The sequence below is a fragment of the Lycorma delicatula genome, chromosome 6 (assembly GCF_047948215.1).
Source record: "Lycorma delicatula isolate Av1 chromosome 6, ASM4794821v1, whole genome shotgun sequence".
Classification (NCBI taxonomy): Eukaryota; Metazoa; Arthropoda; class Insecta; order Hemiptera; family Fulgoridae; genus Lycorma; species Lycorma delicatula.
The window spans coordinates 4826297-4840426 of record NC_134460.1 but is presented as its reverse complement, the minus strand read 5'-3'; the positions used below and the strand labels follow the sequence as shown (position 1 = coordinate 4840426).

General features: G+C 32.6%; 1 protein-coding gene across 1 annotated transcript in view; it reads right to left on the bottom strand.

The window, feature by feature from the left end:
- LOC142326540 (protein dachsous-like) overlaps window positions 1-14130 on the bottom strand; it is a 101148-nt gene that overhangs the window by 30207 nt on the left and 56811 nt on the right. The gene's annotated exons all lie outside the window — the stretch shown is intronic.

Here is a 14130-nt window from a genome sequence, read left to right as displayed (position 1 = left end):
AATAAACAATTTGTCGACCGTCAGGAAAAATAATATGGTCGCAGGTGATATATCAATTTGGGAAAACTCCTGACGCATTGCATTCCACGAGCCACGTGTGCTTCATATCGCTTAATATTTAGAAATCTACCGTACGATGGAATGCAATGCAGCTGCATCCTGTACCAAGTGTACAAAATAATTATTCACTTCTGAACAGATTCTCGTCGACTAAAGTTCTATCGCAGTACTCGTTCGATGCACTTCATCGTCCTATTTAATTCACCAATAACAAACGTGCAAAACGATGTTAAAAGTTAATTATTTACAGTTAAGTATACCGATTGTAATAATGTTAATCGTATAAATAAAGTTCACGTTTGATTTATTAATAATTATCGACCTCTGAATGTAAAAAAAAAAATTAAGATAATTTAGAATACAATAATAATAATAAAAAATAAATATGAGAAGTTATTAATGAAATAAAATTTTATTTACTTTTCATTTTTTAAAAATGTGTATATTTAATTTAATAGTCGTACAAGGAAGTCATGAGATGTCCACATTAGAATTTTTTAATACAAATTAATAACTTAATTATATTACTTTTTTTTTATTTCTTTAATAGAGAAAAATGCCACATTATCAAATTAATTGATTTTTAAATAATAGTATACTAAAAAAAATTGTAACGGTTAATACCACTGAAACAAGTAATATTATCATTTCAATTTTGAATCAAAGAGCAATGCGTTTTATTATTTAAAATCTTAACGCTCAATGATAAGTAGTTTTTTGTTAATCGTTAAGTAGGATGTGTTTTCATAACGTAATTAAACTGTGTACATATTCTGTAGTACAATATATAATTAAATGGATGTGCGTAAAACTTTTATTTTGTAATTTTTTATTTAAACTCGACCACAAATAACTTGCGGTCTATAAAAAAGTCCTTTGCGCGCCACTTAGCGCTGCCTGAGGGTCATTTCTTTAACATCCCCGTTGAAAAATACCACAGCTAATAACAGTCAAGAAGTTGAACTTCGTGTATAACGTATATAAGATAGAATCCGTTGCTTTTCCTTACCGTTCAGTTCGTTCTACAGTACCTCAAGACACGTGGTTGTCTCACATTTAATTAGCTCATCGTGATTTATGTACCTTGTTCTCAAATTATAAAAGAAGATCCCTGTTCGGTCAATATTTTAAACTTAAATATCTTGAGGTTTGTACCGATCGTCTTTCCTAAAATACTATCTGAAATATAAGTTAACGTTCGTTCGAGTTTATTGTTTATATGTTTTGAGGTTTTTTAACGCGATAAATTTTCCTTAAAGATAGTTTTCTTTTAGCGAAACTTTATTCATCTATTTCACCGGTTATATATTTATTGCATTTCAGTTTATTTTTCTTTATAAGAAATTACATCTATAGTTTGGTTGAAGGGGGGGGGGGGATCTGGGTAGACGGTTTAATTAAACTGGGATACCAAACATTTTCAGGGTCAGATGAGTTTATTACTTTAAGAATCCTTCAGGGGTAATATTTTTTTTATTTCTGGTAAAAAAACATATTTTTCCAATATTATTTAAGTTGATTTAAACAAATCGTTTGATCGGTTACATCGGGAATAAAGATATCCAGAGGATTGCGGGTTAATGAATGCTTAGTTCTTAGGAAGAGGGAGAAATTTTTACATATTGCTATAAAATATCTTCCCTTCAACATTAAATTATCATAGTTAAAAAAATATGAAATTAAACCTAGGAAGTTACAAATGCGAAAAAAAATCCGCGGATTAATTATTATGAACTTGTCGATTCCAAAAGAAAAAAGATTAGCAATAATCCCTTTTTTTATTAAATATTACGATTAAATATCTTATTTTTAAAAATATTTAACTTATTTTTAATAATTAATTTACTGAACAATATAGCTATGTCAATGTAAAACAGATTTAAATGAAATTAAAAATTTCTACTTATCAAGCCTGAATTAAAATACACACACACATATATATATATATATATATAAATTAAAATAAATTTTTACTATAATTATCATTAAAAAAATAATAACTTATGTGAAAGACCTACAGCGTTGTTATAAATTGTAAATTTTGCTGAAAAAATTGTAAATTAATGTAAATAATAACAGACTAAAGAATTTTATTTGTTTATTTTTACTTCCTTGTTCAAACTAAAGGAATTATTTAGATCGCGAAAAATTTCGATTTCCAGATTTCAACGGAAATATCCATTTTGACTATCCCTGAATCCATTTTAACTAGTTTCGGCGTGACGTCTGTGCGTATGAATGTATCTCGCATGTATATATATATGTGTGTGTGTGTGTGTGTGTGTGTGTAAAAGATGAAGGATACATATATATATATATAATTTTCCGGCCTCCGTGGTAGCGTCTCAGCCTTTCATCCGGAGGTCCTGGGTTCGAATCCCGGTCAGACACGGCATTTTTCATACGCTACATTTCCATATCCCACGCACAAGCTTCAAGCTTATGTGGCGATATTAAGCAAAATAAATAAATAAAAATAAGTTTATTTTTAAAAGACACGTACATTTGTAAAACGAGTTATTTTATATATATTTTTATAGTTTTCAATCGTATATTCATTCATGGCCATCTGCAACGACATTTTCTAAATTTTATGCCTCTACCGTCAGGAATCTTTCAACATCACTTTCTCCGTTAAATCAATACGGCTTTGTTTTCACACCTCGATCTGCGTCTTTCTTTTGAACATTTCACTTTATAATTTTTGAATTAAAAGCTTTCAATATCTCTTTACCGTTTCAATCAAAAGATGTTTTATCGTTATCGAGATGGCGTTTACTTCGTACCTTCATCTAACAGTTTAATTAAAAGTATAGAGCGAGAAAATGATTTTTCGAGAAAGATTTTAAAGAAAAGAAAAACGAATAATTTTTATCAATTTCAAAGGAAAAAAATTATAATTATAAAATGCTTTAAACTAAGGATAATTTTTAAGGCAGAATAATTTCTATCTACAAAAAAATTATAAGTAGAAAATCTACGACTAAAATAAGGGTTTATTAATAATTTATTCATTTAAAAATCTATTACGGATAAACGTGAATATAAAACGCTTATTACACGTGTAATATACCAAAACACAGAGTAGGGGTAAATTCAACAACGTAGGTTCTTTCATTTCGTTTATTAAATGAATTTTTTTTAATTAACTCTATAAGAAAAAAAAAAGAGAAAAATAAATATATTCTAAAAAATACAAAAAAAAAAAAAAAAAAAAAATTAGAAGACGTGTATTTTATGCATGCAAACAAGTCATAATTTTCGATGAGATGGATTTAAAAAACTACAACCGGTTTTATACGTAAACCTATATACCGAGTACGAGTATTAAATAATAACTTTAAGTTGTAAACTTTTATGTAAAGTGCAAGCATTATGTGTTTGTTATTAATACATAATCTCCATAAGAAAAGTTAACAAATGCCTACTGTAGATGTAAATTTTCATTTTTGTGAAATTACATATGAAACTAAGTTTTATTTATATTATAATATAATTTAAAAAAAACTGTAAAGTTAACCTTAATTTCAGAAAGTAGTTAGGTTAAATAAGTATAACGGTTAAAAAGTAGGTAAAAGAAAAAACCTTTAATTCACGGTAACTAACTGATAAAACACGCAGTATATCGTACTATAAATAACAATAAAAAATTACTTTTTTAGTATTAAAAATTATTTACGAGCGTATTTAGATACTCGGATAAAGTTATCCGACCAAACGGAACGGACTAGAAAACAAGCATCATCAGGATCGATAAGATTCTAAAATGCTATGACCTAACGAAGGACGTGTACCGTAAGAAACGGATCTCAAGGACGGGCAAGACCAGGCATTATACGAACACGGTAATCCGACCAAGAGCATTATATACGGCAGAATGCGTAGCTCTGAACCGAGGGGAAATGGACAAAGTGTAACTCGCTGAAAGACAGAAACTAAGGAATATCCAAAGACCCAAAAAACTAACAAAGGGTTAGAAATTATCTGGAAATTTACCGGGAGTTGGACAGAATCAAGGAAGCAATATGTAAGCGGAAACCGGCATTCTACGGTCATCTGACAAGAATGGATTCAAATAGGATTAGGAAAGATATAAAGTAAATTCGGTAGGATGCGGATGTGTTAGCTGAAGATTCTGTACCGCGGCTGCGATTTCTTGTTTTTTTGTTACAATTTTCTTTTGTTGCTGTTTTTAGTGTTTTTGCGTTTCGTTTTTCTTAGTTTTACTATTTTCCGTTTTTTCAATCCTAATCTAGCGTTGCAAGGGATTGTTTGTTTTGGTAAGCACGAAACACCGTCAAAACACCGTTTTTCTTCGAGTTTTACGTTAATTCTTAGAGGTTATTTACGTTATATTTAATTGACGATCTCGGGTTCCGATAGTAAGTCGGAGACGTTACAGGCGTATCGTGATGAGTCTGTGTTAAAAATGGAGAAAGTTGTGCGATAGGCTTCTCGCGATTACTTACCAAGTACTAGGCGAGGAGTGGCGATTAGGTAGTGCTCTCCACCCGGTTCGTTCGGGGAGGATAAGTCTGTCTTTTCTTCGAGCGTGAAGACCAAAGCTGGATGAGGACGGCGGCCGAAGCGCGGAGAGATGGCAGAGGACCGACCTCATATTGAGGAGGCTGTATTGTCTTGTGATCCTACGGGAAATGTTTGCTCGTCGGATAGCGAGTTGTCTGACTCGGCTTTGGGCCCTTGTGTGGAAAATGTGGAGGAGGCTCTATAATGGAGCCGAGAACACGCAAAAAACGTCGGAAATCTCGATCTCCACCGTACCTGGCTCAAAAAGGAAACTTCGAATAGATGAGGGTGCTGAGGCTGGGTCAGGCAGGAGATCTGGTGTTTCTTTGGAAGAAGATCTAATAATAATCTTCCAGCACCGTGTGAAGAGCAGGCTCAAATGCTGGCGGGTTCTGGTGTTGCGGTGGCTTTACGTGAACTATTTGACGCGTTAGAGAAGGTATGTGTCCTCGTACAGAGGTGCCCAAACACCAAACGGAGATCAAGTATATGTCTTGCAGCAGATGTTAGTGATGGAGAGGAGGCTCTCCCGCGTGGCCTGGACGTCCCTATTGGAGGCTTCTTCGAGGAGGGGTGCTCCTGCTTTGCCACGTGTTGAAGCGGCTACTCAAACCCCCTCCCGAGGGAACATGTGTTAAAAAAACATCTTATCCCGGTCCCAGTCTGACAAAGAGTTGCTACAGATGGTGAGCGGGTTTTGACCGCAGTTTAACGGATCAGGTGACTGAAAAATGAGTCGGCATGATGGGTAAGTGCCGATTTATTGATCTTTCGTCCGCCGGGAATCGTGAGCTGAACCTGGAGCGCGTGCGGGAAACATCAAAGAAGACTGTTCCCGCTTTTTAGGCCGAGAGGAATCCGCGCCATCTCCAAGACGTCTCACCGTATTCTGTGATGCTAAGACCGAAGAGGAAGCGTTTCTTGTACCGATTTTGAGTGCGCTGAGGGGCACTGGATGTGAATCGGTTTTGCCGGTCTTTATTCTCGCACCTGATATGAGCCCGATCGGAAAACGTGTCGAACGGGTGATCTTATACCTGGTTACCCGGGACGGGTCTACCGGCAAGGTGGTGGAGACCCGTATAGTTTCTACTGGGAGATGCGGTCGCTGCTCCAATACATCCTTCCGCACCGGCCGAGAGCGGTACAGTTGTCGTTCGATTCGCTGGCACTTGTATGCCGACCTAGTAAAACAAGTCATACGATCCGTGGAAGATCAAGATGTTGGTGATATACTTTCCCTACGACGGGGCAGCGGCATACGGGTAACAGGAACGACATAGTCGGGCCTGGTATTCTCAGTCCGGGAGTTAGAGGCAGGCAATAAATTGAGATCAGTTCGGGGGAGCTAACCTGTCATGCCGGTAAGCGGGGAGGCTCGTTAGAGTGAAAAGACACTTCCGCGGACTGTTTTATGCGTCATTGTGGTATCCGGTCCGTTGGTGACGGGAAAAAATATTCTTACAAAGAGAATCTTTCACGACCGTAAAGGTGACAAGACAAAAGTTAAACGGTTCAAGCAAATTAAAGAGGACCTAAGGGTATCAGAAATAAACATGACGGATTTAAGACGTATTTAAGGGTGGTTAGGGGAAAAATCTTAGAATTCAAAGGGATCTCGAAGGAAAAAAAGAATGCGCTAACCTTAACGGTCGGAAGAAAGAAGGAAGCGGCGCAGAGAAAGAATAGAGAAATATTGCAGAGCTAAGGAACCAGCCAGAAGTTAACTATTCGATGCGGTCCTACAGCAACTGGTAATGAAAACACAATTATTCTATTTCTTTTCTGTTTTATTGTTTTCTTTTTCTGTTTAGCCTCCGAAAGCACCATAAGGTATTACTTCAGAGAATGATGAGGACGACATGTGTGAATGTAAATTAAGTGTAGTCTTGTACAGTCTCAGGTCGACCGAGGTGTGTGCTAAATGAAACCCAAGACCACAGAACACCGGTAACCGCGATCTAGTATTCAAATCCGCATAAAAGCTGCCTTTACTAGGATTTGAACGTTGGAACTCTCAATTCGAAATCAGCTAATTTACGAAGACGCGTTCACCATTAGACCATCCCGTTCGGTATCTTGGGAGTTAAATATATTTAACTTAACGAATCAAAAGGCTCGATGTTAATACTCGAAACTTTTAAATTAGCAGGTTATTAGATTTAAAGTCGAAAAAAAACAATTCTTTCTAATTAAAATAACGATAAAATTACAGCATTACGGGTTAACGATGTTAACGTACCGCTTCTATTTGAATTATATTTGAGAATTTATGTAGGCGTAATAAATATTTAATAACGATGACAAATTTAGCGTTTTATAAAGACGCCTCAAAAGAAAACAGCTTGATTTTGTTAGAAACGAAATCAATTTAATTATCCCGATGGTAATTTGTCATTAAATCACCCAGAAATTTTGCTTTACGAGTAATAAAAATTCTACCTATCATTAATGGGAATTCTATGCGCGCTACCGGTAAATGAAAACCACAAGACGAAAGTTTTATCCGGTTTTTCAAATTTAGTTATTTACAATCCTTCCGGTGAATAACGTTTTTTCTGTTATCTATCGTACAATTATTATCATATGATATGGAGACTTTAATTTATCGAATTAAATTATTTACTACGACGTACTTGAAATATAAAAAATAATCAAAATTGCTCACGATAATGACGGTCATTGTGTAACCGTGTCGTAAATAGTGAAGAAAGTCACTTTTACAACCGAACACCATATGAATTTCGGTGAACTTAGCGTGATATGTAATAGTAAATTTTGCTCGATGAAGATTGTAAACGGTGTACTACTGTACTACCTTAACTTTTCGCTTAGGAAACATATGTTGTTTATTATTTTTGAATAGATAAACTAACTTCAAAAATGATTTGTAACTTACGCCGAGTCTTTAAAACGTTTTAGTTACGGAACCTAGCATAAGAACATTATAATTTTAGTCTTAATAGTTTATTAACCTTATAGTTATCTAACCAAAATTATATTATCGCTTATTCTTGCTTAAACGAAAAAAATAACGGATTTTATGTGGAAACAATCAATTTTATTCTTATTTTTATAAGATTGTATAATAAAATTCTTTCTTAAACGTATAAAATTCGTTCTGAGGTAATTAATATTACAAAAGATTTTATTTTAAAAACAAATTAACGACAAAACTTTCCTATATCGGCAGTCCGAACGTTTTATAATTCAGTTAATACTTCTATATACTACAAAGACGATTACCAGGAAGGGGTAAGTTAAGTTGATCCTTTAGAAGCCCTAAACGTTTAAGTTAATTAACGGAAAATTGCTGATAGTAATATGTTACTCGCACGTAAATAAAAATGATTCCGGTCTACCGAACGATTGCGTCCACTATCTATAAACAGCCCTAGAATCTTCATCCGTGTAAGGTTATCGATATCCTCGTGAAATTTCGGTTTAAATAGATTATCCTTTCCTTCTCTTCATTCTTTTATCTTCGATGACTTATTTTTCATATCGATTCTTCGGATAAAGCTTTGTCGAGAAGGAATTACCGTTGTTAATCGACTTGTGGACTCCGTTCGTGATGACTAAGCGCTTACCGGGCGAAATCACGCTTACTTACCGTTTCTGAAATCTAAAAGTGAAAAGTTGCGCATTTTTATTTTTTGAGTGTACGTCTTTAAAATTGACAACTAACATTCTAATATTACGTTCAATCTTACCGATAAAACAAACCGACCGATCTATTGAATTATCTAAGAAATCTGTATATATTACAGTTTTTATGAAAAATTTTGATTAAGTATATCGATAAAATTTTAAGAAACGCTGTTTACCTTTCACAAAAACGTTTTAAATTTATTAATTAGTCTGTAACGGACATCTATTAAACGATAAGTAGTAAAACGCGTTACTAAATACGTTAGCGGCAGGTTAAGAGAGAAAAAAAAATCTTTCCGAATAACTAAACGAAAGTAATAGCAAAAATTAGTTAAGCTAGAGAACAAGGAATATCATCCAAAGCTAAACGAATATACCTTACCGGTACGCAGAGGGATTCGAATACCGAGGCTGCGCTTGCCCGCCGCATGCAAGCGAGCTATGCTACCTCCCTTAATGCATATTCATGAGTCTAACATACTGGCCCGCCCTCCTCAGCCTGTGAAATATTAAGATGTTTGGTCGAAGAACAAAAATATTTTTATTTATAATTTATACTTTGCGCCAGTTTTCCTTGAACGTAAACTTCCCGCCCTAAAATCTGTTAGAATTTTTAGTTAAAAAAAACGTACTAAATAAACAGAAATAAATATTGTAATAAGGCAACGACAAGTTAAGAGTTTATAATGAATTAATACTCTTCGACAAACAGAAAACAAAAAAAGAGAATCGCTAATCACAGTTCGGTGAAATTATACCTACACGTTGTCAGTTTACGGCAAACGTTTATAATTTATCGCGTTCAAACACACACAAACGCGCGCACGCCAGCTATAAAAGGTTAAATTAACCCCTAAACTTCAAAGTTCAATATCCTTATAACAATAATATAACCTTAAGTACAGTAGAATCGGACGCTAAGTAACACTTAAGAAACAAGAGTCGCTAATTCATTAATCTTAATCGCTTTCTTTGAGATTAATGATGTTAAGCAGACAGCTATTCCCTGAAGATGTCGCTTATATATATTAATTATTTTACTGCAGCGGGCTCGGAATATTATCGTATAATTATTGTATACTTGGTGCGGTGAAATTACTTCACTTTTTTTAACCTAGCGTGAAATTTCTATTATTCTTGAAAGGATTTATTACATTTTCGGTAGTTGTTTTTCATCTCAGCAATTTTACTGCCTTTTGGATGTTATAACTAATAGGGACATAGATTATACGTCTGTGTATATTTAAGTTTATTTTCTTAAAATTTCTTATATTTTTTTTTACTGTACTAAGTATTTTTGTATCGATTTTATATAATAATAATAAAAAACAATAATTAAAGCGCTAAATTATAGATTTAGAAAACAATTGTCGATTATTTAAAAATGTTAATTATATTTTTAATTAATTTTTTTCATATAAAGTCTGTGCTGAAGAGGCAGAGACTTTGCGAAGGAACTTAACGAAAATTGACTTTTTTGTATTTTAAATAAAACCAAAACGCTGTCTACGTAAATTTATGTCTGTAGAAATATAATTTTTTTTTTTTGTAAATAAGGGAAAGCTTGAATATAAGATTTGTAGGAGCGAAAAGAAGATGCGTCGAAAAACACTGGAGAAAAGAGAATTAGAATAATACGAAGAGTAGGCCAGGAGTAATTTAGATAGATATAACACTAAAGGAGATACCGGACGACGAGCAAGATATGATAAACATGAAAATGGAAAAAGATACGCTAAAATCTCGATTTTGGTATACGTAGAACGAGTTGAAGAAGCTTTTTAAAATAGAATTTCATAAAAGGATCATTAAAACAAAATTATTTACAATTTTTTGTTTGTCGTCAGTCATTTGAGTGGTGTGATGCAGCTCTCAAAGATTCCCTACCTAGTGCCAGTCGTTTCATTTCGGTATGTCCCCTATATCCTACATCCTTAACAATTTGTTTTTATATTCCAAGCGTTGCCTACCTGCACAATTTTTCCCATCTACCTGTCCCTGCAATATCAAAGCGACTATTCCAGAATGCCTTAATATGTGGCTTATAAGACCGTCTCTGACTACATTTTTCCACATGCTTCTGTCTTCATCAATTTGCCCCGACACCTCTTCATTTGTCAGTTTATCCAACCGTCTCGTTTTTGACATTCTCCTGTAGCATCACATTTCAAAAGCTTCTAAACTTTTCTTCTCGGGTACTCCGACGGTCCGAGTTTTACTTCCATATAAAGCTACGATCCAAACACATACTTTAAAAATATTTTCTGACATTTAAATTAATTTTTGATGTAAAAAATTACATTTCTGACTGAACGCTCGTTTCTCTTGTGCTATTCGGTATTTTATGTCGCTTCTGCTTCGTCCATCTTTGAAATTCTCCTTCCCAAATAACAAAATTCTTCTACCTCCAAAGTCTTTTCTCGTCATATTTTTATACTCAGCGGACCAGCTATTTTATTTCTATTTCATTTCATTACTTTCGTTTCGTTCTTATTTGCAGGCGGTAGTTCTTGCGAAGGACTCGCAACTCAAGTCCTCGAGTTCTTAGAAGAACTCACTGTTTCTTCTCAATCTTTTTTATTCTCGGCTAGAATTACTATATCATCGGCAAATCGTAGCATCTTTATCTTTTCACCTTGCACTGTTACTCCGAATCTAAATTGTTCTTTAACATCATTAATTGCAGTAGCGGTAGGTTAAAATTCAAACAAAAAATTAAAATTTATCCCTGCAGGTATTCGTCATTTAATATATAACTCAAAAATGTTATAAAATTCAACAGTATGTAATAAAATATATAACGGCATAGTAGTTAAAAATCAATAACCCTGTTACTAAAAATATAAATAACATATCATAAAATATATATATATATTACATATCCCTATTTAACTTATCGATCTTAAGTACATAACTTGTAAAATGATTCAATGTAACATGTAACTTGTAGACTAAGAGGTTAAATACGTGGAAGAAAGGTTGGCCTCCCAAGGAGAGACGATAGAAGTGCAATGGTATAGTATAGCCACAGTATATACAGGGAAGGTAAGCTAATTTGTGAGGCTGTACCGTTAGAGCGTATTGAAATAGAAGCGAGTGATGGAGAGTCGAAGCCGTTCTAACGCCTTATAGCTTTAAAACATTAAATCTGTAATCCTTATATACCTTACGCTGTTATTCAACCCTATTTAAACCATTACTTATCGACCAGATGTTTATGACAATGATTATTATCTATCCTTTTTTATTTTCTTCTACTTCCTTCCTTTAAGTACAAAATAAAAAAAAATCACAGGATGCCCGCTCGCAGTATGTAAGAAAATGAAATCGGTAAACGTTAAAATGTCATATATCTGTTATTCGATGAAATTTGAACTAGATATGCTTGTAAAATATTTCTTACGTCGAACGATGTTATTATTTTATAAATCGTTTGTTTTAGTTTTGTTCGACGGAGGAATATACTAAATTACCAAATAAGGAGCTAGAATACGTAAAATTCTATTCTAACGCTAATAAATGTACATACGACGCCGCTCGTTTATGTTAAATGCAACTAGACGATTAGTTTTAGAGTAAAAGCGAGTATAAATAAAACGCACGTAATTTTGTATAAAACTGTTCAAACACTTCAAAAAAAAAAAACTAATATTTATTTGAAAAAAAACTTTTTTAAAAATAAATTTTAAATGCCATTAACCACTAATAAATTAACAAAACAACAGTACGAACTGAAACTACACCGCGGTTACAAAATTATAATAAACGACTTATACAATATCGTTTATATAATATCTTATATTTACATCGCATTTGAACTATCGTCTTGTTTACGTATGTTTTATTGACGGGATACGTTTGGTGAAACCCCCCATCAAGCGCTCATTGTAATTCTATTTACTTACGGTTTGAATAAATAATTAAATTAAATGAAACAGGTGTCAGAACTCTATTTCCAATAATTTCTAAGAAAAGTATTGTAAAACACAAAAAAAAAAATATGTCGCTAAATACAGTCTTTAAAGGTATAACGTAGAAGTATGTTTGACGTTCTGGTTAAATTCCCAGTACACAAATCTAATTACATAGAGAATTTAATACTGAGAAAATCTATGTAATGTCACCTGAACATAGAACTTAAGGAATCACACACACACACACACAGAGAGAGAGAGAGAGAGAGAGATGTGCGTAAAATAAATATTAAAAAATATCTTGTCACCGTTTTTCAGTCACACTAACAAACAACCGTCTGATCAAATTCTTAAGTAAAATTTCCCATATTCAAAAGTTAAAATTATTGGTTCAATAAATAAATATCTCAACTCAAATAAAGTAAAGTCGAGTTTAATTTTACAAAACCTATAGATATTAAAAGTAATAATCAAAGAAATAAAAAGTACGTCTACATACAGAGTGTCCCATAAGTTTCCATACGTAGAAAAGAAAAACATTTGTTTTACGAAAAGACACAAAACATAAATCGTCCCAAGGAACGTATCACTGACGCCATTACAAGCATAACTCCAGCTGTCCTCGTACGTGCTCAATGTGTTTTGAAAACAACGGTAATTTTGTAGACCATATTATATAAACAAAAATGATTTTTTTTAAAAAAGTGTTCATTTTTCTACGTATGGAAACTTATGAGACGGTCTGTATAATAGTCGATGCTCAAAAATTATTATAAAGAATGTTATATTTTATAGTAAGAGAGATCAGTTAAAAGGTTTTTGATACGATAAAAAGTGCTTTTTCATAAAAGATATTCTTTCAAATCAGTTTAAATGGATATCGAACTAGAAGACAAAGATTCTGCCGAATTCACAACAAACAAAATAAGACGTTTTAATGTAATTAAACAATGAATTCAGACATACTGAGAACGCTTAACAAATTTGTAAAATCATTCTTATATAAACATTATTTTACTAGTAATATATATTTTTGGATATTACTAAGAATTTTTCTGTTTTCTTCCCTTATACGGAAAAATATATAAAGTTTACTTGATTATATAACCGATATTATCGATTAATAAATTAAAAATCTAAAATACATAGATATATTTTTTTGTTAATAAATTAGATATAACTTTATAGAAAGTTTCAGCGCGAGAATAATTAAACGTCTGCGGAAAAAAATTCAAACCGCATAGATTTCCTGGAGTGAAGTAAAATATTATTACAAAAAAAATTTTTACTTTTCTTTTCAAAAATTTTTAAGTAATTTTTTACGACAATTTTTAAATAATATAAATATCCTATATATTCATTAAAAAAATTACACAAATAAAAATTACGCACCGAATTTAACGGTTAATTTTATTTTTTTTATTTATTTATTATGTACATAAAGTTGGTCCGGAGATAACGTAGTAAATTTGACGGACATGAAAAATCGCACGCTGCATTACAGTCATATCTTTAATCGTTCAGTCTTATATCTTTGTTAGTTTATTAAAGCGCAACGAAAAAGATTTAGTGCTACAATGTATTTCAAATATTCAGTCTACACCTTATATGAAACTTTTTAGTATAAGAAAAACATGCGTATTCCTAAATACCAGAAAAGAAAACCTTAGCTGATGCTCGGTCGTAGTCTTTTTTATGTAATTTATCTGCATTCCTATTCTTATTTTTTTTTATTAAAGTATAAATATTTCTTCTTTTGCGTTTGTTTGATTTTTTCCAAGAAGAATTTCTTTAAAAAAAAAAGAATATTCGTACTTTAAGTAAAAAAAAAAAGCTTATAACGTCAGAATTAAAAATCACTTCATCGATCTTCATAGTAGAGTAACAGTGTCTTGACCTTTCGAGCGGAGATATCGAACAACACGATTAACTGTTACTAACAATAAATATATGTATATATATATATATATATATATAT